This window comes from Stegostoma tigrinum, chromosome 28, assembly GCF_030684315.1.
Source record: "Stegostoma tigrinum isolate sSteTig4 chromosome 28, sSteTig4.hap1, whole genome shotgun sequence".
Taxonomy (NCBI): Eukaryota; Metazoa; Chordata; class Chondrichthyes; order Orectolobiformes; family Stegostomatidae; genus Stegostoma; species Stegostoma tigrinum.
The window spans coordinates 16,404,751-16,426,647 of NC_081381.1; the positions used below are offsets into that span (position 1 = coordinate 16,404,751).

Consider the following 21,897-nt stretch of genomic DNA (forward strand, 5'->3'; position numbering starts at 1 on the left):
CCTTGCACAGAATTAATTAATTTCTGTCCTCAAACAGACTGTTACCAGCTCTAATAAAACATTTTATTTCTTTAAGTCTTGAAATTGCAAAACTTCTGGTAAAACTTTTGCTCCAGTTCACACCTTTGAATTTGAATAAATACATACAGAGCATTAAACCAGATTACTTGAATACTAATTGAATGCCAAATTAACTGAAAAAGAATTGCTATAATTTTCTGGTTATTTCTGAATATTATGACTGCTTTCTGATACTGTTCCGTCTTACAATTATACCTTAAGTTAATGTGAGCTATTGAAAGATTTGTTACAGAGGCTTAAGTTTTAGAATCAAAATTGGGTACTTTAATAGAGCTGACAGCCATTTCCTGAGGACAAGCCTTGTATGATTCTGTTTTCAGATGCAAAGTGGGGTAGTCATGGAAATTGCATATAAATGTTGGCTCAGGATGTTAAAGGACATGGAAAATGTAGACTATTTAATAACCAGAAAACGTTCTTTTATATAGCTGACATTAAAGCTATGAACAATCAAAATAGATATCTATATTTAAAAATATCTGCAACTATTGATCTTGATGGTGTTTGTGCATTTCTGTAATATACATTGCTAATTCTTACAAAGTTATGAAAGCATGATGAGAACTCCATCAATTTTACTGCAGCACGATGTATAAATCAAAGCTGGCAGCTCACTGCCACAATGTTTTATTTATGTAATGGCAAACTGCGGCAGAAAGCAATGGGATTTAATGTTAATTGTGAGAGATAGCTATGAGGGACAGAAAATGAGAAATGCCATTCAGCTGTATTCTGAAATGTAATAAACGTATTCTTCCAATCATGATTTATAAATGCTGTACCTGTATAAGATGTATTGGATCAATTCATTTATATTTTGCTGAAATTCTTAGTGAATAAACTTTGCTAGCTTGAGAAAAAGAAGATAATTGATACCTCAGGATTATAGCCTGATATAATTGAACCTGGGCTCTCAACAGGAACTTGAAAATTTTATTGTGTTAAAGCTGTTATATTTTTAAGAATGATTTGTTGCTTGGGCACTTAATTTAAAAATGTGCTGCTCCCTATCTCTTACAGTATGGCCCTTGATAAAAGTGATGACTTTTTTAAGGTTCCATCATGGGATGAGGCCTGAGTGCTGGCCGTACTAAAAATGCATTTTGAGGAAAAGCTGTTTAAAAAAAAACACCTTTTATATGTGTATAATATACCAATTTTTCTTTTTACTCAATAAATGTCACTGCCAGTTTTCAAAATTCATGGTATTAAAAGCCAGTTGAAAATATTTTTTCACAGTGCTATGGCAACTGAATGATATTGACTCCTTTAGTCTAAGTGTTGTGAAAAATGTGATATATAATATTGTTATACTTCAGGGGCTGTTCGGATATGTCAACACAGTTGCCTACTGAGGAAATTCCTAATTGCAAATTTTGCGTCAAGTACAGCAGTGGCACCTAATTTCCCACAGGGAAGAGGGAGAAAGGAAATTGGAGACACTACAATCCACTCAGTGGCGAAAGAGAGAATTGACAGGCAGCGTGCTCTCAACTGGGAATGATGTGCAGGGGCAGAAGTGTAATGTGGAAAATGAAATTGGAAATATGAGTATCGGTTCAGCGTATTAAGAAAACCAATTCCAGTTGTTTGTAAAATTCTGAAGATGGGCCACATTGGAAATGACATTAACTATTTTAAAACAAAATATTTCAAGCATTAATAAGCTTGATCTAAATTTGCTTTGACTTGAAGTTTTCTACGTTTGAACTTGTATTTGGCTATAATCTGTTAGTTACTAAAATCCTATCTGTGCATGTCTGACAATTATTCCTATTTCATTTCTCTACATTGGTTTCAGTCCAGACTTGCCCATTTACACAATGTTGTTTCAAACACTACCTTCTCTATGCCACTCTTGCTAAAGCATTTATACATGCTTCTTTTCTAAACTCAATTTTTGAATTAATCTGTGTGTCTTGACAAATCTGTACAATTTAATGTTTATATCACTTGGGAAAATCTTTCAATTCTTTCAGACTCTGCAGAGTTCCCAAACTGTGGGCTATGATTGCCTTTCTGAAATTGTGAGCTTTTGAGCAGCATAGCTCCAACCATATGTTAACAGCCGTTACTCTTAGACATAGCACAGAGGAAACCATTGGGCCCAGAGGAAACCATTGGGCCCATCATGTCCATACTGGTCAACAAAGATCTGACTACATTAATCACACTTTTCAGCTTTTGGCCCATAATCTGGAGGTATGGCAATGCAAATCAATACTTAAATGCTGCTTAAAAGCTATGAGTGTTGTTTGATTTGTTTTTGGGACGAGGGCATCACTAGCCAGGCCAGCATTTATTTCCCATCCCTAATTATCCAGAGGGCAATTAAGAGGTAATCACATTGTGGGTCTAGAGTTGCATATAGTCCAGACAGAGTAAGGATGGCAGTTTCCTTCCCTAAAGGGCACAAGTGAACCAGATTCCAATAATCAATGATAAATTTGTTTTCATCATTAGATTCTTAATTCCAGATTTTTATTGAATTCAAATTCCACCATCTGCCGTCATGGAATTCAAACCTGGGTCGCCAGAACATTAGCTGGGTTTTTGGATTAACAGTCCATTGATAATATCATTGTGTCATCACCTCCCCCTGTTTGTGATTTAACCACCTTTTCAGGCAGTGAGAGTTAGACTGCTTACTCCCTCAGAAAAAATAATTCTCCTCAACTGCCCTCTTAACCTTTTACTTTTTGTTAATCCTCTTGTTATTACCCTGCAGAGTCTGGGGACGTGCAGGCTGGTGGAGTAGCCATTGGTAAAATAAAAAATGGACAGGGTGGGGAACAGGCTCTGGATGGATGCTCTTCAGAGAGTCAGTGCAGACTTGATGGTCCGAATTGCTTTCTTCCACACTGTAAGGGTTCTACGATAGAGATCATTAGTATTTTTACAAAGGGGCATAGTGGTTATGACTGCTGCCTCTCAGTGCCAGCCTTGGGTGATTGCCTGTATCTTCGTGGATTTCGTCCTGGTGCTCCGGTTTTCTCCCACAGTCCAAAAACGTGCAGGTTAGATTGATTGGCCAGGGTGACTGTTATGTCCCTTACCATTCAGGGATTTCCAATCTTGGCTCCACCTTTTGCCATTATGGGAGTATGTTTGGCCTGGACAATTGCTAATTTTTCCCTTGTGTGCCTCCCACAGTTCTGCTCTGACAAAATTTTTCTGCAAACTGCTGTTTGTGGTCCTCATGGACCAAATCATATATTCTGTTGGTAAACTTAGTTTTCTATCAGTTAAGAGTTTTTATTCCTGGCCCATCCTTGTCCTTTTTCCAAAAGGAGATCCTACAACTAATTAAGTTCTGGTCAACACCACAGTGCTCACCTGTTGATATGCCTTGACATACAAGTATTGGGAACTCCTCCCTTATTGAGCTTTCTGGATACTGGCTACAAAAGTTCTCCTGATTATAATGGAAGAATTTTGCCCTTTCGCTACCTTGTACACTTATGAAATTTGATTACATATTTGACACCAGTTCTCTCCTTGACTGTTTGGTGGCCCACAGTACATAGAACGTAGAACAGTACAGTACAGTACAGACCATTCGGCCCATGATGTTATGCCGACCTGTTATCCTACTAAGATCAATCTACCCTGTGTACCCTTCATTTTTCTATCCTCCATGTGCCTTTCAAAGAGCTGCTTAAATGTCCCTAATGCACCTGACTCCACTACCACTGCCGGCAGTACATTCCGCAAGATCATGACTCTCTGTGTAAAGAACCTACCTCTGACATCTCCCTTATACCTTCCTCCAATCACCTTAAAATTATGCCCCCTCATAATAGCCATTTCTGCCCTGGGGAAAAACGTCTCTGACTATCCACTCTATCCATGCCTCTCCTCATCTTGTAAACCTCTGTCCAATCAGAATGAAAAAGACCCTAGCTCCCTCAACCTTTCCCCATAAGACCTGCTGTCCAGACCCAGGCAGCATCCTGGTAAATCTCCTCTGCACACTCTCTAAAGCTTCTATATCTTTCCTTTAAAGAGGTGACCAGAACTGAACACAATATTCCAAGTGTGGTCTAACCAGAGTTTTATAGAGCTGCAACACCTGTAATAGGTTGAATATTTTATGCTTCATTCTCTTCTGCACATATGAATTCACTTGATGCTTCCTTGATAGCATCCGTCCCCACTACTATAATTAATTCCTTGATCAGTTGTGACACCCACTTCCTCTCTTTTCCCCTTTCTATCTTGTCTGAATGCCCTGTGTTGAACTGCCAGTCCTGTCTGCCTTTTAACCAAATCTCAGCTGCAGTTAAGACATTGTACTCCCATGTATCTGTCTGTGCCTTCAGCTCATCTATCTTGTTTCTCGTGCTCCTTACATTAAAATATGTTCCATCTGGCCTTGCTAAACTCACTTCTGTCTTATCTAACCTGTACTTCCTCTGCCTTTTAGATTCATTCACTCGTGTTAATTTCTAATTCCAACTCAACTTCCCCCCCCCCTACCCTGAACTCAGAATCCAAAACCGTCTGCCTTGCGATTTTGACTGGTGAGCATGGCCTGACTGATTAACCCTTGTGCAATTCTCGCTTCAAAAATCAGGAGAGGTTTCCAAAACTCTCTGAAAATTGAATATTTTCACCAAATTACTACCAAAATCTCTCAGCTCCCCAACTCTGGCCAAGTCAAATTTGAATTTCCAAATGATGTCACTGTGGGACACTGTCTTAGAAACACTACAAATTGCATCTTTCTTTGTATTGTCTTCACTGGATGGTGTGGTAGTATGCATTAATTAAAAGTTGCAAGAAATTGAATGTTTTGACCCTCTTAGCAGTAAAGAGTTTATTTTAAAAGAAGTTCCTGTGCTTGCCAATGCATGTTGTTCACAGTAGGTATGTATGGCAACTTGGTCTGGGTTGTTAATAGAAGGTGGTGTGCTGGCTGCCAATATTTTGCACACAATAATAATATGCTAAATCCAAAGTAGTCTCTGGGATGAACTATATGTGCAGTGCTGACCAGTGAACCACTGGAATGACTGAGCTATTCTTGAGCTTCAGATGGATACACGCAATAAAAATGGACCAGCTAAATTATTCAGTTTCATGTTAAATTTTAAAAAAGCCATTGAAAATGGACCAGTTTTGTCATCAGTTTGGGAGAAAAATGTATTTTCTTTTTAAGTCACATGCCCCTTTCCTCAGGGGGAAAAAAGATAAAATGTAACCTATTTTCATTATTTTCCAGCTGAAATTAGTTTAAGATTTACATGGATTTGCCATCCCTTTCCCTTTGGAGGTGTGTTGCTCAGAACATTGTTGAAGCAGGAATGTGTCATCACCATGCATTACATTACAGTTTAATTATTAAATTCAGACTCTGCAAGTCAAATGCAGACACTAAATGTCTAAATTGAATGCATTCAATGTTTTAAAAAGTCTAAATATTTGTTCATTCAAAAATCACTCTTAATCTTCACACTACAATTTTTATTTAACATAAACAAAGAACAAATTATCAGCAGAAACTTCTTGAGTAGACTGCTATTTTGAACTTGTGTTATATTGCAGTTAGCATTATTTCCCCTCTTTTTGTTGTAATATTATAACCTGTCCCTGATCTCTGGAATGCTTTTCATTTAATCACAAATAGGAGCACTTAGATGAGATTAAGTATTTAGTATTTTCAGTTTTCCTTTTTCATGATCAGTATCTTAATCAACCATGTTGATAAGCCACAATATTTACATATATATACATATATCCTACATTTTAGTACTGCATCAATTCAATGCTGGTTTGGAGAACTGGCTTCAATGCACAGAGTATGTGCCCGCCTTGAGCTTAAAAAAAGTGGTCAGCAAAATTTTCTTGGTCATGGGTAACACTGATTTAAGGAAACTCAAACAGAATGGAAAGTAAATAACTAGGGTTGAAGAGAAGAGGTAAGATTTATATCAAGAAAATTAAAACTAGTACCTGGTTTTTCATCCATTGAATATACCTGCTGAATTTTATTTGAAAGTTTACAGAGCAAAATTTCTGTATCTTTAGACTAAAGGTAGGAATACCTCGAATTGAATAAAATGTATTTCCAACCAAGGTTTGCCTCTCCTGTGGAGAGCAATGGTTAAATTTTTTAGTAAGTTATTCAGCTGAACAGAATTGTATTCCTTTCATTTACCTTGAAAAGCCTACAAACCAAGACGTGTCTCAGCTTAATACATCCCTGCTTTACCCTGTGCTAAAGTTGTTGATATGTCATCAATAGGTGGTGGACACGAATATTTAATGCACTCTTACATACATGGCTGCCTGCCCAGATCATGCAGATGACTGTTGCAGAAATTTGAGATTGATTAGCAACCGTTGGCATTCCTAACCGAGTAACCATTTTGAACATTTCATACATAATGAGCTTTGATATTTAGACATTGCAAATTATTGCTTTGGCTATGAAAGCACTTTATTCTACATATGCCATTGTTATTAGGATGTGTTCTTGGGATGTGGAAACATGTGAGGAGGGAGCTTAAGATGCATTAATAGTCCATTCCTAATGTATTGATGTGCTTGTGATGAAGAAATTTCAAGGTTTTAGACCAGTACAGATAGATATGTATAATTCAGCTGTATGATTTGGGTATGTTCCTATAACCTTTTGAGTTACTGTATTGCGTCTTGCAGTTTTCGCTTACAGCAGTCAAACAAATTGTTCTATTCAAGATGGTGTCAAGCTTCTTGACTGTTGCTGTTGTTTCTTCAAGGTAAATGGTGTCTACTGACAATCCTATCTTGAATGTTGTTGATGGTGGAGAAGCTTTAAGAGTCATGGGGTTAACCACTTATTGCAGCTGTCCACACTTTAATGTGGAATTGATACGACTGATCTATTTGCTGTTGAACTTAAGATATTGATGGTGGTGGTGCTTTTGAATGTTGGAGGAGCCAGCTGAGCCTTCTGTTGTCAAATATGATCAGTACGAAGCACTTGGGTGGTGTGAATGTTGCTACCTATAGGTAATTTTCCTCTAACACGCTAGTTGAGTTTTTGTGCAACCTCATGCTATAGAAATCGCCATAGAAGATTGTGTTATAGGGAAATTGCTATACTGTACAGTAGAATGTTTGCATTATCCAAACAGCATCCACTATTCTTCAAGTACTTTACAGCCGATTTGTGTTAACGAAGCATGCTGTATATCAGAAATACCTGTATTAATTTAAGAAGTCCTGACTTGGGAAGATAAACTACTTCATTTATTACTGGATCAGTGATAATGGGAACTGCAGATGCTGGAGATTCCAAGATAACAAAGTGTGGAGCTGGATGAACACAGCAGGCCAAGCAGCATCTCAGGAGCACAAAAGACCCGAAGGGTCTAGGCCCGAAACGTTAGCTTTTGTGCTCCTGAGATGCTGCTTGGCCTGCTGTGTTCATCCAGCTCCACACTTTGTTATCATTTATTACTGGAGATGTGAATGGATTCTAGAAATAAGGAATTGCAAGCCTCACTCTTAACCTTATAAGGAGTCCTTTATTCTTTATTCTTATTCGCTGGCTAGGCAGCATTTATTGCCCATCCCTAATTGCCCAGAGGGCAGTTAAGAGTCATCTACATTGATGTGGGTCTGGAGTCACATGTAGGCCAAGCAAGGTAGGGATGGCAGTTTCCTTCCGTAAAGGACAATAGTGAACCAGAAGGCTTTTAACCAACAATCAGCAATGGATTTATGGTCATCATTAGACTCTTAATTCCAGATATTTAGTTAATTCAGATTCCACTATCTGCTATGGTGGGATTTGAACCCGGGTGAGGAGGTAGCTTAAGATGTTTGGACTGTGAATGTTTTTTTTTCCTGAGAAACTCATGTAGTGCACTAGTTGACTGCCAACAGCCAATAGCAATCTTCCTTTGTCTCATTTATGACTGCTGGACGGTATCCTGTTTGACTCCCATTCCCTTCACTTTTTTTGGGCCCTTTGATGCCATCAGCTAAATGTTGTTTCAATATTCAGGAGTGTCACTCCCATTTTCCCTGGCATTTGGATCTTATTTGCATCCTAAACCAGTTAAAAGTTGTAATACTGTCCAGAAGCAAATAAGCTTGGTTCTGGTGCAGTGTCAACTGATGCATTCTTGATGCTTATTTCCCTCACTTTACCGACGATTGCACATAGATTTTTTCCACATTTGTGGAAATCAGCAACAGCCCGAGTTATGTACGTACTGAAGACTCTTCCAAGCCCAACACAGTGTTGCCAATTGCAACTGTGCGGCTGTATCAAGCAAAGTCCAGATGCTTCAGAGGCAGTGGGGGGAAGAAGAGAGAGGGGGACAAAAACCTCTTTCTTGTACAAGTGTCAGTAGACAGTTTCCAGATGGAACTGGTGGCAGACTTCTTCAAGACTTCTTCAAGACTTCTTCAATTCTCTAGTCCATGGGTGGTACATATGAGGTGAACCAGGGCCATGACAATAGGCAAAGCTTGATTTGATTACTGCCTAAAATGCTATATCAGTGCCAACAGAAATTCTTCAGTTTATAAATTAAATTCAGATTACCGACAGTCCTCTCCTTGATAAAGTTTTGAATTGTTCACTTTTCCATAAGGTTATTTTGAAGCCAGAGCTGTGAGTTTTACACTGCATTTAAATTTACTGAGCACATTGTAGAATATGGTTGCTCTTGATTAAATAACACCTACTGGTAAGGTCATTTGTAAACTGTTACAAGTGAGGCTTTTGAAGAGACGTGCACACATTTTTGCAACCTTGAAAGAAATATTCTTTCTCCATTCTTATGAAGTCATTGTATTTTGATGATTCCTTTGGTGCTAGCAGCCTACCACATGAGTGTTTCAGAGATCGTAGGAACTGCAGATGCTGGAGAATCTGCGATAACAGGGTGTAGAGCTGGGTGAACACAGCAGGCCGAGCAAGAAAGCTGATGTTTTGGGCCTCGACCCTCCTTCAGAAAAGGGGGAGGGGAATGAGGTTCTGAAATAAATAGGGAGAGAGGGGGAGACGGATAGAAGATGGATAGAGGAGAAGATAGGTGGAGAGGAGACAAACTGGTCAAAGAGGCGGGGATGGAGCCAGTAAAGGTGAGTGTAGATAGGGAGGAGATAGGTCAGTCCAGGGAGGATGGACAGGCCAAGGGGGTGAGATGAGGTTAGTAGGTAGGAGATGTGGGAAGGGTTGAGGTGGGAGGAGGGGATAGATGGGAGGAAGGACAGGTTAGGGAGGTGGGGACAAGCTGGGCTGGTTTTGGGATGCAGTACGGGGAGGGCAGATTTTGAAGCTTGTGAAGCCTATATTGATACCATTGGGCTTCAGGGTTCCCAAGCGGAATATGAGTTGCTATTTCTGCAACCTTCGGGTAGCATTATTGTGGCACTGGATGAGGCCCAAGATGGACATGTCTGAGGAATGGGAGGCAGAGTTGAATTGGTTCGCGACTGGGAAGTGCAATTGTTTAGTGCGAACCGAGCTTAGGTGTTCTGCAGAGCAGTCCCTAAGCCTCCACTTGGTTTCGCCGATGTAGAGGAGGCCACAATGCGTACAGCGGATGCAGTACACCACATTAGCAGATGTGCAGCTGAACATCTGCTTGATGTGGAAAGTCTTCTTAGGGCCTGGGATGGGGGTGATGGGAGGAGGTATAAGCACCCCGCACCGCCCACTTCTATCTCGTTCCCAAAATCCACAAACCTGACTGCCCTACCGCAACTCTTCCCTCACACCTCCACCTCACAATAAAAACCAAAACAGAATCTCCCTCATCCTCACGTACCACCCCACTAACCTCTGGATCCAACGCATCATCCTCGGACACTACCGCCATCTGCAATCTGACCCCACCACCAAAGACGTTTTTCCCTCCCCACCCTTATCTGCCTTCTGGAGGGACCACTCTCTCCATGACTCCCTTGTCCACTCCATACTCCCCTCCAACCCCACCACACCCTGCACTTTCCCCTGCCACTGCAGTAAGTGCTACACCTGCCCCTACCCCTCACCCCTATCCCAGACCCCAAGAAGACTTTGCACATCAAGCAGATGTTCACCTGCACATCTGCCATTGTAGTATACTGCTTCTGCTTTTCCCGTTGTGGCCTCCTCGACATCGGGGAAACCAAGCGGAGGCTTGGGGATTGCTTTGCAGAACACCTACACTCGGTTCGCACTAACCAACTGCACCACCTAGTTGCGAATCATTTCAATTCCCCCTCCCATCCCGCAGATGACGTCCATCCTGGGCCTCCTGCAGTGCCACAACGATGCTACCCAAAGGTTGCAGAAACAGCAACTCATATTCCGCTTGGGAGCCTTGCAGCCCAATGGTATCAATGTGGACTTCACAAGCTTCAAAATCTCCCCTCCCCTTCTTGCATCCAAAAACCAGCCCAGCTCGTCCCTGCCTCCCTAACCTGTCCTTTCTCCCACCTATCCCCTCCTCTCACCCCACCCCCACCCCCATCTCCTACCTACTAACCTCATCCCACCCCCTTGACCTGTCCATCCTCTCTGGACTGACCTATCTCCTCCCTACCTCTCCACCTACACTGTCACCTTTACTGGCTCCATCCCTGCCCCTTTGACCGGTCTGTCTCCTTTATCCGCCTCCCCAAATGTATTTATTTCAGAAGCCCCTTCCCCTCCCCCATTTTTGAAGAAGGGTCTAGGCCTGAACTGTCAGCCTTCCTGCTCCTCTGATGCTGCTTGGCCTGCTGTGTTCATCCAGCTCCACACCTTGTTACACCACATCAGTGTATTTGTTCCTGATAGAAGTCTCAATCTTGAAGTTGCACTCTTCCACTTCAGTGCATTATAGGTAAAGAAGTAGGCATTTCAACTCACTTTGCCTTTCATTTGGATCATGCCTGACCTAAAATCTTAACTTTATCTATCCCTCTTGGTGTTGAACACTTTGATAACCTTCCTTAATAAAAATATAACCATTTCAGGTTTTAGGATTTCGATTGATCTCTTAGCCTTTTGGAAGAAGAGCATTCTAGATTTCCAATACACTTGCAATGAAAATATGTTTCATGTTTCGTATACCTGGCTGTATAATAATCTCTCGAGTTTGGAAATTGTCTCAGCCTGTGGTTATCCAAACACCTTTGTACAGAGGTCATACGCAAACAAATATAGGAATGGAAAACCAAAACCGATATACATAGGAGCTAAAGGCATTTGGTCCCTCAAGCCTGCTCCACCCTTCAATAAAGCTGTAACTGATCTGCTTGTGTATCAAATTCCTACCTAGCCCTATTAACATTTGATTCATTGCCTAACAAGAATCTATCCACTCTATCTTAAAAACATTCCTTAATGCCACCTCTTCAGAGTTCCGAGTTGCACGACTGTCTGGGAAATTATTTTTCCTAATCTCTGTCCCAAAAGAGAAACCCTTCATTATACAGCCAGTTAAAGTATATTGGAAATCTAGAATGCTCTTCTTCCAAAAGGCTAAGAGATCAATCGAAATTCTAAAATCTGAAAGGATTAGATTTTTATTAAGGAAAGTTATCAAAGTGTTTTTAAACAGTGTCCCCTCATTACAGACTCACCCCCAAGTGAAAGTATTCTTTCCACATCCACTTTATCAAGATTGTTCAAGGTCATATAAACTTCAATCAAACAAACCTCTGTCTTCTCCAGTGAAAACAAGTCCAATCTATATAGCCTTTCCTCATGAGATGACTCATCCATTCCAGGTATCAATCTAATAAGACTTCATCTTACTGCCTCCAACACATGCACATCCATCCTTAAATAATGAGACAAGAACAGTGCACAGTACTCAAGATGTGGTGTCACTCGTGCCCTATATGATAGAAGCATAACACCTTTACTTTTAGGTTCAGTTCCTCTCATATTCTACTAACCTTTTTAATTGCTTGTTATATTTATATACAAATATTTAGTGACTTACACAGTAGAACACCTGGATCTCGGCTATGTATATTGTGTGCGTCCTACTCTTCATCGTAGAATCCCTAGTATGGAAACAGGCCCTTCAGCCCAACAAGTCCACGCCGACCCTCAGAGCATCCCACCCAGACCCATCCTTCTGTAGCCCACCTAATCTACTCATCCCTGGACACTATGGGTAATTTAGTATGGCCAATCCATATAGCCCGCACATCTTTGGACTGTGGGAGGAAACGGGAGCATGCGGAGGAACCTTGTACAGACACGGGGAGAACGTGCAAACACCACATAGACAGTTGCCCAAGGGCGGACTTCTTTACCTATCTGTGTCATTTGCAAATTTGTCTGCTGTGCCTTTGCATCTAAGTCATTAAATAAAATGTAAAAAACAGAGGCCTCAGCACAGATACCTGTGATACTTGTCGTGCCTGCCACTCAGAAAAAGACCCATTTATTGTACTTTGTTTTCCATTAGCCAGCCAGTCTTCTATCTGTGCTAACATGTTACTTTGTATGCCATGAGCTCTTACTTTGCGCAAAATTTTTTTGTGACTCTTTGTCACATGCCTTCTGAAAATTCAAGTAGAAAATGTCTAAAGGCTGCCTTTTATCCACAGCGCTTGTTATTCAGTCGAAGAGCTGCAATAAATCAGTTAATCATGATATCCCTTTAGTACTGATTACTTTGAATTTTTCTAAATTACCAGCTATAACCTTCATAATAAATGGCTTCCTTTTATCTGCCTACATTATCTCTTCTTGGATTGAGGGGTTGTCTAGCAGATTTTGAAAATTTATGTCTACAGATTTGTTACCTTATTGTTACAGCTTTTAATACTCTAGGATGAACTCCTCCTGGACCCAGAGACTTTAGGCCCCCAGCTCCATCCGTTTGCTCAGCACCTCTTTTCTATTGATTCCAGTTCACTAGGTTCCTCTTTGTCTACCTTCTAATTTACGTCTATGACTGAAGTTTCTTTTTGGAGCTTCAATAGTGAAAATTGAACCAACTACTTTGTCATTTCATCTACCTATTTTATTATATGCTATTAACTTAAGCTCTTCATCTCTGCAGGGCCAGCACCCTTTCTACTTATACTTTTCACTTTCAAATAACCTAAGAAACTCTTGCTGTCCACTTTTATGTTTCCCTCCTTTTTCTCTTACTTCCTCTCATGCTATAATTTCTTTCTCCTGATTATAATTTTGTCCAGACTGTTGCTTTATTTGGAGGTTTTATTTTCTCTATCCCTTCCTGTCATTCCCTGAGCAGCTACACCTACTCAAGCTTGAACCCTCGCTCCAGTTGTTTAATTTACATCCTGGGTGGGAAAAGTTGGAAATTTCTTAGCATGATTGCCTCAGGAAATTGTCAGCAAAGGTATATTTTCATTTCAGGAGGGCAAGTGTCAACTGAGACCCTTGATATTCATTAGACTGTTGAAGTTGTTGCGTCTGAGGAAAGACAATTATTTAAATTAACAGAAAAGATAAAGAGAAACAGTTGTCAATTAAGCAATCTTTATTTACATATGATAAAGGGATTTTAAGTGCTTGTGGTTTCTGCTATCGATACCTCAGAGGGTATGGATGATTGACACTTTTATAGGACTGTCGTAAAAGAGGTTTTCTTTTGAAAAGTAGAAACTTGTGAATGAATGCCGCCCCACTGATGTCAGGGCACAAACTTTGGCAACTCCTAGAATTGGTAAATGGGCATGGAAGGTACAAGGGCTGGTGGGGCATTGGTTGGATCTTCCAAAATTTTCCATCTTCAGCACACGTGCACTTTGCAACAGAACTCAATGAATTGTAATTTGAAGCAGGGGCCAAGCCTGATCCTTTCCTCCTTTCTCTCTTACTTTTCACCCTGCCCTTCATTTATACATTCACTGTGACCATATTTACTTCGCTGATTGCTGCCAAAGATTTAGAACTGGGACACTCATGGTATAGGCAAAGATTTACGTTGGATCATGATTAGGTCAGGAGAGCACCAAGCATGGTCTTAATGCTTTTAAATTAAAGTTCAGATGCTAAATAATTTAAGTGTGTATAGTTAAAATTGGCATTAAATTTGAAAATAAGTTGTGTTTAATATTAACCTATTTACTAAATTCATCTGGAAGCACCTTGTTTGGTAGCTAGAAATTCTGTAGCTTCAAAACAGATTTAGTTTGTTCCTAGAAGCAGTACTATGTTCAAAAATAAGCCTTAAGCACCTTTGAATCAAGCACTTGTAAATTTTTCAGTGCACTTTGGTGTAGGGACTGATAACTTTAGAAGAGAAATTCAAACCTCCACTTAACAGGTAAAGAATCCACATCAATGTTACCTTTGAAACTTGCTGTGACAAGACTAGAAATGCTACTGATGAAACACTACTTCATTTTCTTAGGCAATTTAAATATGAATCTACAGATTCAGTGCAACATCGAGGGCTGAAGGGCCTGTTCTGCGCTGTATTGTTCTATGTTCTAAAGAGATTCCCCATTTAACTTAGCTGGAGATTTTCATTTCTACTATGATTATGTTACATTGTCCCCTAGGAACCAGCCTAAAAATTACTGAGAGCTCTTGATGGCTTGCTTTCTACTTCACCTAATCCCAGAGCTTCTCTGAGAATTACACTATACGTCTCTTCCTTGAGCTCCAAACTTCCAGCCTCTTTCAAATTCTCCATTTTTAACTTGATTACAATCTCCTATCCATATGCTGCATGATGAACAACAAGAGTCAACATTTTCTCAGTTTAACAAGCAGGCCTGGCTATTTCTCTCTTTCTCTTTTTTTTTGTTCCCTACCTCACCTCTGCAGAAGGGTCCCAACCCAAAACATCAACTTTCCTGTTCCTCTGCTGCCTGGCCTGCTGTGTTCCCCCAGCTCTACACTTTGTTATCATAAAACTTCTCTGTTGCTGCGATATTAACAGATTCCTGGGGAACCTTGCAACCTGATTGCACAATTAGTTCCTCTCTAACTCTTCTGTCCAACAACAGGAAATTTATTCGCTTTGTCCCTCAGTAGGAATATTAATTAGTTATCCTTGATCTCAGCACCCTTTTCATCTCAGATATAAATGGACAATGTAACAATAAGACCTTTCTGGCCCTTCGGTTCAGGGTGTACTTATGGATATGGTCACAACATAGCTATCTTACATTTTCTACTCAGTAAAACATTCTGAAACATCCTTTGAAATCTTAACAATTCAACCAGCCAGACTTTCTCGTCAGGCAGACTCCAAAACAGCCCACGATTCCCCCCTCCTTCCCTCTAAATTTAAAAATACAGTACAAAATGTCATCATCATCAAAATGAAAGTACAGTCCTAAAGTGTAATCGCATAAGCCTCATGTTTGCAGCAAAATGGAAAGAAAAGGGTGTGCCATTTAGAGGAAATCTTATTATGTGATACAATAGTTTGCCAGCTAGAGCGAATTAAGACATATGTACTTGCCTTTTCTCATGTTTGTACCCAAACACCCACTCAGGTTGTATAACATCGTTCAAAGCCTTGTGGCTTATATTTACAACCATTACTTAACCTACTTTATTCTGGGCTCTGTTGTCCTTGGCTTTGGAGAAAGTAGTTCTTTCATAGAACATAGAACATTACAGCACAGTACAGGCCCTTCGGCCGTCGATGTTGTGCCGACCTGTCATACCGATCTGAAGCCCATCTAACCTACACTATTCCATGTACGTCCATATGCTTGTCCAATGACGACTTCAATGTACCTAAAGGTGGCGAATCTACTACCGTTGCAGGCAAAGCGTTCCATTCCCTTACTACTCTCAGAGTAGAGAAACTACCTCTGACATCTGTCCTATATCTTTCACCCCTCAATTTAAAGCTATGCCCCCTCATGCTCGCCGTCACCATCCTAGGAAAAAAGCTCTCCCTATCCACCCTATCTAACCCTCTGATTATTTTATATGTTTTAATTAAGTCGCCTCTCAACCTTCTTCTCTGTAATGAAAACAGCCTCAAGTCCCTCGGCCTTTCCTCGTAAGACCTTCCCTCCATACCAGGCAACATCCTAGTAAATCTCCCCTGCACCCTTTCCAAAGCTTCCACATCCTTCTTATAATGCGGTGACCAGAACTGTACGCAATACTCCAAGTGCGGCCGCACCAGAGTTTTGTACAGCTTCACCATAACCTCTTGGTTCCGGAACTCGATCCCTCTATTAATAAAAGCTGTACGCCTTCTTAACAGCCCTGCCAACCTGGGTGGCAACTTGTGAGTATTTTTGTTTGTCCTTTTTTTTGCCCCATTGGGCATTGTTTGGATAGCTGTAGAATAAAGCAGGATAACCAAATGGTAGTTATATATACAGTTTCTGGTAAAGCATATATTAGTATTCAGGACAAAGTCTTTGCGATTCTTATAATGCCAAATTCTTGACTTTATTTAGATTGAGAAAGAGGTTTGTCAGATTAACTACTAGCAGATTTGAAAATCTATAGTTTGAGGTCAATTCATACAGGTACTCAAAAGATATAACTCCTAAGTAGAAGAGCTGGTCTGTTGGTGAGTTTTGCCAACTTCAGTGGATCGTGACAGATCATACCTCCTAATTTGTTTGGTTGAAGTATTCTTTTTATCAGGCAAATCGTGGAAGAAGCCTCCAATATATTTGTAAGGGAACTTGGACAGCACCTTCTAAATCCGCAGTCACTTTAATTTAAAAGGGGGGATAAAAAGCAGAAATTCTGGAAAAGCTCAGCAGATCTGGCAGCGTCAGAACTGTTGTGAGGAAGATTCACACTACCTGAAGGATTAACTCAGATTTCTCTCCATCGATCCTGCCAGATCTGCTGTGCTTTTCCAGCAATTTCCATTTTTGTTTCTGGTTTGCATCATCGTCTGTTATTTCAGCTTTCATTTGGAAAGACAAGGGCAGCAGGTAGATGGAGCACCACCACCTGCAAATTTCCTTCCAGGCCACTCACCATTCTGACTTAGAAATATATCGCCATTCCTTCACCGTTGTTAGATCCTGGAATTCTCTGTCTAGGGGCGTTGTGGGTCTACCTCCAGCACATAGACTGCAGCGGTTCAAGAAAGCAGCTCACTGCCACCTTCTCAAGTGTCACTGTGGACAGGAAAAAATGCTGGCCCAGCTGATACTGTCCACACCCCATGAGTTAATAAATTTTAGAACAAAGGTATCCTGAGAAAGAAACTGGATTAAAAATTACTAAAATATATTAAACTGTAGTCCAGCAAGACTCATTATTTTAATGAAGAAGGGTAAAGTAAATACAAGAACAATTTTACTGCAATGCTAACTCATAATTTAGATTTAGCTGAAGCGAAATTCTTGTATTTCATAATGATTAACCAAGAGACTTGTTTCATTTTGTCTTTTAGCTTCAAATTTGTTTACAGTTATTTTCTCCTAGCCTAAACATAGTATCAGGGAGCATGGCACGAAAAGTAGGACTCAAATAAACAGATTTCATTTTCTATGAGGAGGGATTTGATTTGTTTCTGTCATCTTGGCAAGGGTTATAGAAGGGAAAGCACGTCATTGCCTACTATTCATGTGGAATTTATTCAGTATTCTCCTCTCCTCTTGCTATTGAAACGACTCATTTTAACTTGTAATTGAACTTGCCTTATTTTGAGTATTAATATTGAGTAATCCTTTATCGACCAGACTAAAGTGGGCTGGAAGATGAACATATATTTTCTAATGACTAGAAAATATGATTTGTGCACATGCAGTGTTTGAGCATTATGGGGTGAAAATGAAATAATGCTGTACAGTTCATCTTGACATTGCTGAGTATCATCTTTTTTTGATAATATGTAGACACAGTAATAATGAGAAAAATTGTATTAACAGTGTTTATATTAACAATGCAGTTTTAAAATGCTGACACAAGTTCAGTTTGTGACATGCTTGTGAATAATGTAACTACAACATGATCAATGAAGCTGGAACTATAATGGTTCTAATCACAAATGATGCATCGGTGGGCTTGTGACTGCAACCATACAGTCCCACTTGAGGAAGGTCACAATGGGAAAGGAGACATGTAAATGAAGTTATAAATTACAATTGAAGAACAATATTTTGATGTATTGGATGGAGTTTGTCAGAGCAGCAAGATGTAATTCATGAGTTCATTATAGCACAAAGGTGCTTGACAGCTGAGCCATGCCAAAAGGAAAATTTATTCTTCGGTTTGTGCTGACAGAAAATGGCAGATCGTATGAACAGTTTGTGCAGATGCAATGAAACCTTACAGTGAAATTGTGTTGCTGTGACAGGACTGCCAACCTTTGTTATTTACGCTTTCAACCAAAGCTTTTTGATGCAATAGGGAAAGGAACCATTTAGTCTTTCTTCTTTGTGTGTACAAGTGTTTATGTATTTGCCCCCAAAATAATGTCCATTAACAGTCTCTTTGACAAGACCTATATGGAAATCCTAATATCTGAAATCCTGTAAGATCACTGTGCAGATTTGTAAACAATGATTTTGGATATGTTAACAATTGTAAACATGAATAAACTATTGATAGAAACGGATGCATACTACCTGCCCCATCTATTGCTTTCTGTGACTGCCATTTTAAACCAAACAGCTGTTTGGAAGTTGCATGTGATGGTATCATGATTCTACCTGTGAATATACTTTTTTGAGATCTCATACCAATCAGTTGTATTACAGCACCAGCACACCTGATTTCAGTTATCACCATAAATACATTTTCAGCCCTCAAGGAGTACTCCTGTTCCATTGATAGTTCATACATATCAGTTAATCTGAATTAGGTGAGCTTTTTTCTATTGGCAGCCATCAAATGTAACATACAATATAGTTGGACAGTGAATTCTTAATAGAAAGCAAATTTCTAATAACCAAAGGACTGCAGAAATCACTATTTTATTTATGCACTGTGTTATCTACATCAATCCAGTGCGATTTAAGAACTGCATGGAATTAACTTTGTGAATGGTGTTATGTGGACTAGGATTTTGTGCCGATTTTTGGTACAAAACTGTCAAAACCCCCATTTTTAATAACATGCTAACTTCATAATTGGTTCATAAACGCTCTTGTTGGTTTTGGAAACCTTTTATATTTGTGTGATACCAAATTTTTCCATTGTGTTAAAAATAATACACTTTTTAAATTACAACCCAAGTTTTGTGAGGTTATATTACTGTTCACCATCATTAAATGCACAGAAACTAACAGCAAGTTAGTGAGGCTCTGCATGCACAGTAGAGTGTAGAAACCCAAAGAATCCTGTCATTGAATCTGTGCTACTTTAGAGGGTGCTGTGTTGATGTTCCTACATATTACTATCCTGATTTGATGAAAATGTGTACATTTTTAGTCTCTGTAAAAGTTAAACCTTTTATGACCTGTTCCTTTTTTAAAAACCCTATTCTTACTACTAAACACAATTAGTGATGCTGAGAAGCTGCCTTTTAAATTTACGAAATATTGGACACTTCCATGAAGGTTAAAATAAAATCTTTTACTGTTTTGAAAAATATAAAACATTTGGTTTAGCTTCCATCTTAATAAAATACTAATAAATTCAAGATCTGAAATTGAGAAAGTAAAGGGGTTTGGGCTTAACCTCCTGGTTTCATTGGGCTGTACTCATCGGAAATTAGAAGAATGAGAAGTGACCTTATTGAAACAGACAAGATTGTTAGGGGGTTTGACGGGATAGACGTGGAGAGATTGTTTCCCTTTGTAGGAGAGTCTAAGAGCAGAGAGTGTGACCTCAAAGTATTGGTGTCACCCATTAAAAGCACAAATGAGGAGGAATTTCTCCCAAGCGTGGCGAATCTGTGAAATTCGTTATCACAGTAAAGGCTCGGCCATATTATGTGATCAAAGTTGAAATTTTTGGTCTGTACGTGAATCAAGGGTTTTGAGAATAAGGCAGGAAAGTGGAACTGAAGGTTGTCAGATCAGTCATGATCGTGTTGAATGACAGAAAAATTTGATGAGCTGAATGTCCTACTTCTCTGTCCTGTGGTTTCCTCTGTATGAATACTACTTGTGATTGGTTCCTTAGCTGCTGCTAGGTTGAGATACCTCTCACTTGGTCTCATTTGATGCCAGATTAAAGCTGCTGTTGAGAGATGGGAAAGCCACACTAGAGATTGCTAGATTTTTGTAGTGAGCTTTTTTTGTTTTCTTTTGTTCTTTCTATCCCTGATTGCCCAGAGGGCAGTTAAGGGTCAGCCATATTGATGTGGAACAGGAGTCACATGTAGACCAGACCAGGTAAGGAGGTTAGATTATTTACATGACGTTAATGAACCAGATGGATTTTTTAACTGACAGTGGTTACATGGTTTTCATTGCTTTTCATTACAGATTTTTAAAAATTGAATTGGGTTTCACCATTATCCACATGGCAAGATTTGAACCCATGTCACCAGAACATTAAACTACTGTCCTAGAATTCTAGTCTTTATGACTATGCCACACCCTACCTCATTTTTGAGTTTAACAAAAGCACTAATTCTTTTTGTCACTGACCACAAAATCAAGACTTGGTGACTTTTGTGTAATCGCTAATCGTTTACTTGAAACTTCCTAAGGCAGTAGCAGATGTTCTGTTTACAGAGGGGGAAAAAAAAAGACAGAGTTTGCTGACTATAATCTGTTCCATTCCTTGCCTAAGGTTGAGGTGTAATGTCATTCCTTTTGTTTTTCTCATTTATCAATTTTCTCTTGACATTGTTGACCCTTGGGTCAGGTGCCAGAAGGCTACCAGTATAATTAAAAATATACAAAGTGGCCTCGGTAGCATATTATGTCATTTTCCAGGTGACAGCAAGTTAGCTGATAAAGATAAGTCAAAACTCACCACAGTTGAAAAACTGTAGCGGGATCCTTAGTTAATTTTCCTGTTTCCTAATTCAATAACCTTGAATTCAACTATAACACCTCTATCCGCTAATTAACCCTAACCCATATACAAACCCAGATTCAGGTAAATTGTGTAGATCCTTTATAACTTTTAGGGTACAAAAATTAATTTCAGAAATAATGTGCTATTAATTTTGTCATTCTTTCTAATGAAATATGGATTCCTCAGTTATTAATCATTTGCACTCTAATTATTTATACAGATGCACAATCAGGCTTATGTTTGTGAAATGTGTGGGAAGGGAGAGATACATTTCTTAATGAAGCAAAGCAAAAACCACAACAGATACAGTGATAAAATCTACAATCAGTTTTGCAAAGGAAGTTAATAAAGATTTGGGAAAGAAAAACATTTAAAAAGGGGGAAGATTGTATCTCTAGTAGTGACTTTCATGACTGCTGACTAACCCGAAGCACATCACAGCCAAAGAAACATTTAGAGGCATAATCACTGTAGGAAATTAAGTAACCAAGTTGTGCATAGTGACCATCTCCCAATGACAACGGGATAATGACTTGATCATCTGGTTTTCTGAAGTTGATTTGATTAAATTGACACTGGGGGAGATCCTTAAATTCTTCTTCAAAACATTGCAATGGGATCTTTTAAACAACTTACAGAATTGTTTTAATGTCTCATCCAAAAAGGAGTACCTCTGACAGTACAACACGCCTTCATTGCCCCACAACAGAATCAGCCTTGATGTTTGTGCTCAATTTCTGGAGTGGGAGTTGCACCCACCACCTTCCAATTCCAAGACAGGCTGAGCCACGGCTGACAAGGCAACATGACGAATGAGACTGATTGATTGGATAGCTCTTCAAGGAGCCAGTGCAGAAATAGCACAATAAATGGTTTCATGCTACACAATGTTCTACAACCCAAGGTTAAAGCCTTGCTGGAGAAAAACATTGCTGTGCTATCTTGTGACATTGCCTTCTATAAAGAGATGGGTGAATTGTTAATGTTCTAGT

General features: G+C 39.5%; 1 protein-coding gene across 8 annotated transcripts in view; it reads left to right on the forward strand.

The window, feature by feature from the left end:
* rerea (arginine-glutamic acid dipeptide (RE) repeats a) overlaps positions 1-21,897 on the forward strand; it is a 685,623-nt gene that overhangs the window by 387,904 nt on the left and 275,822 nt on the right. The gene's annotated exons all lie outside the window — the stretch shown is intronic.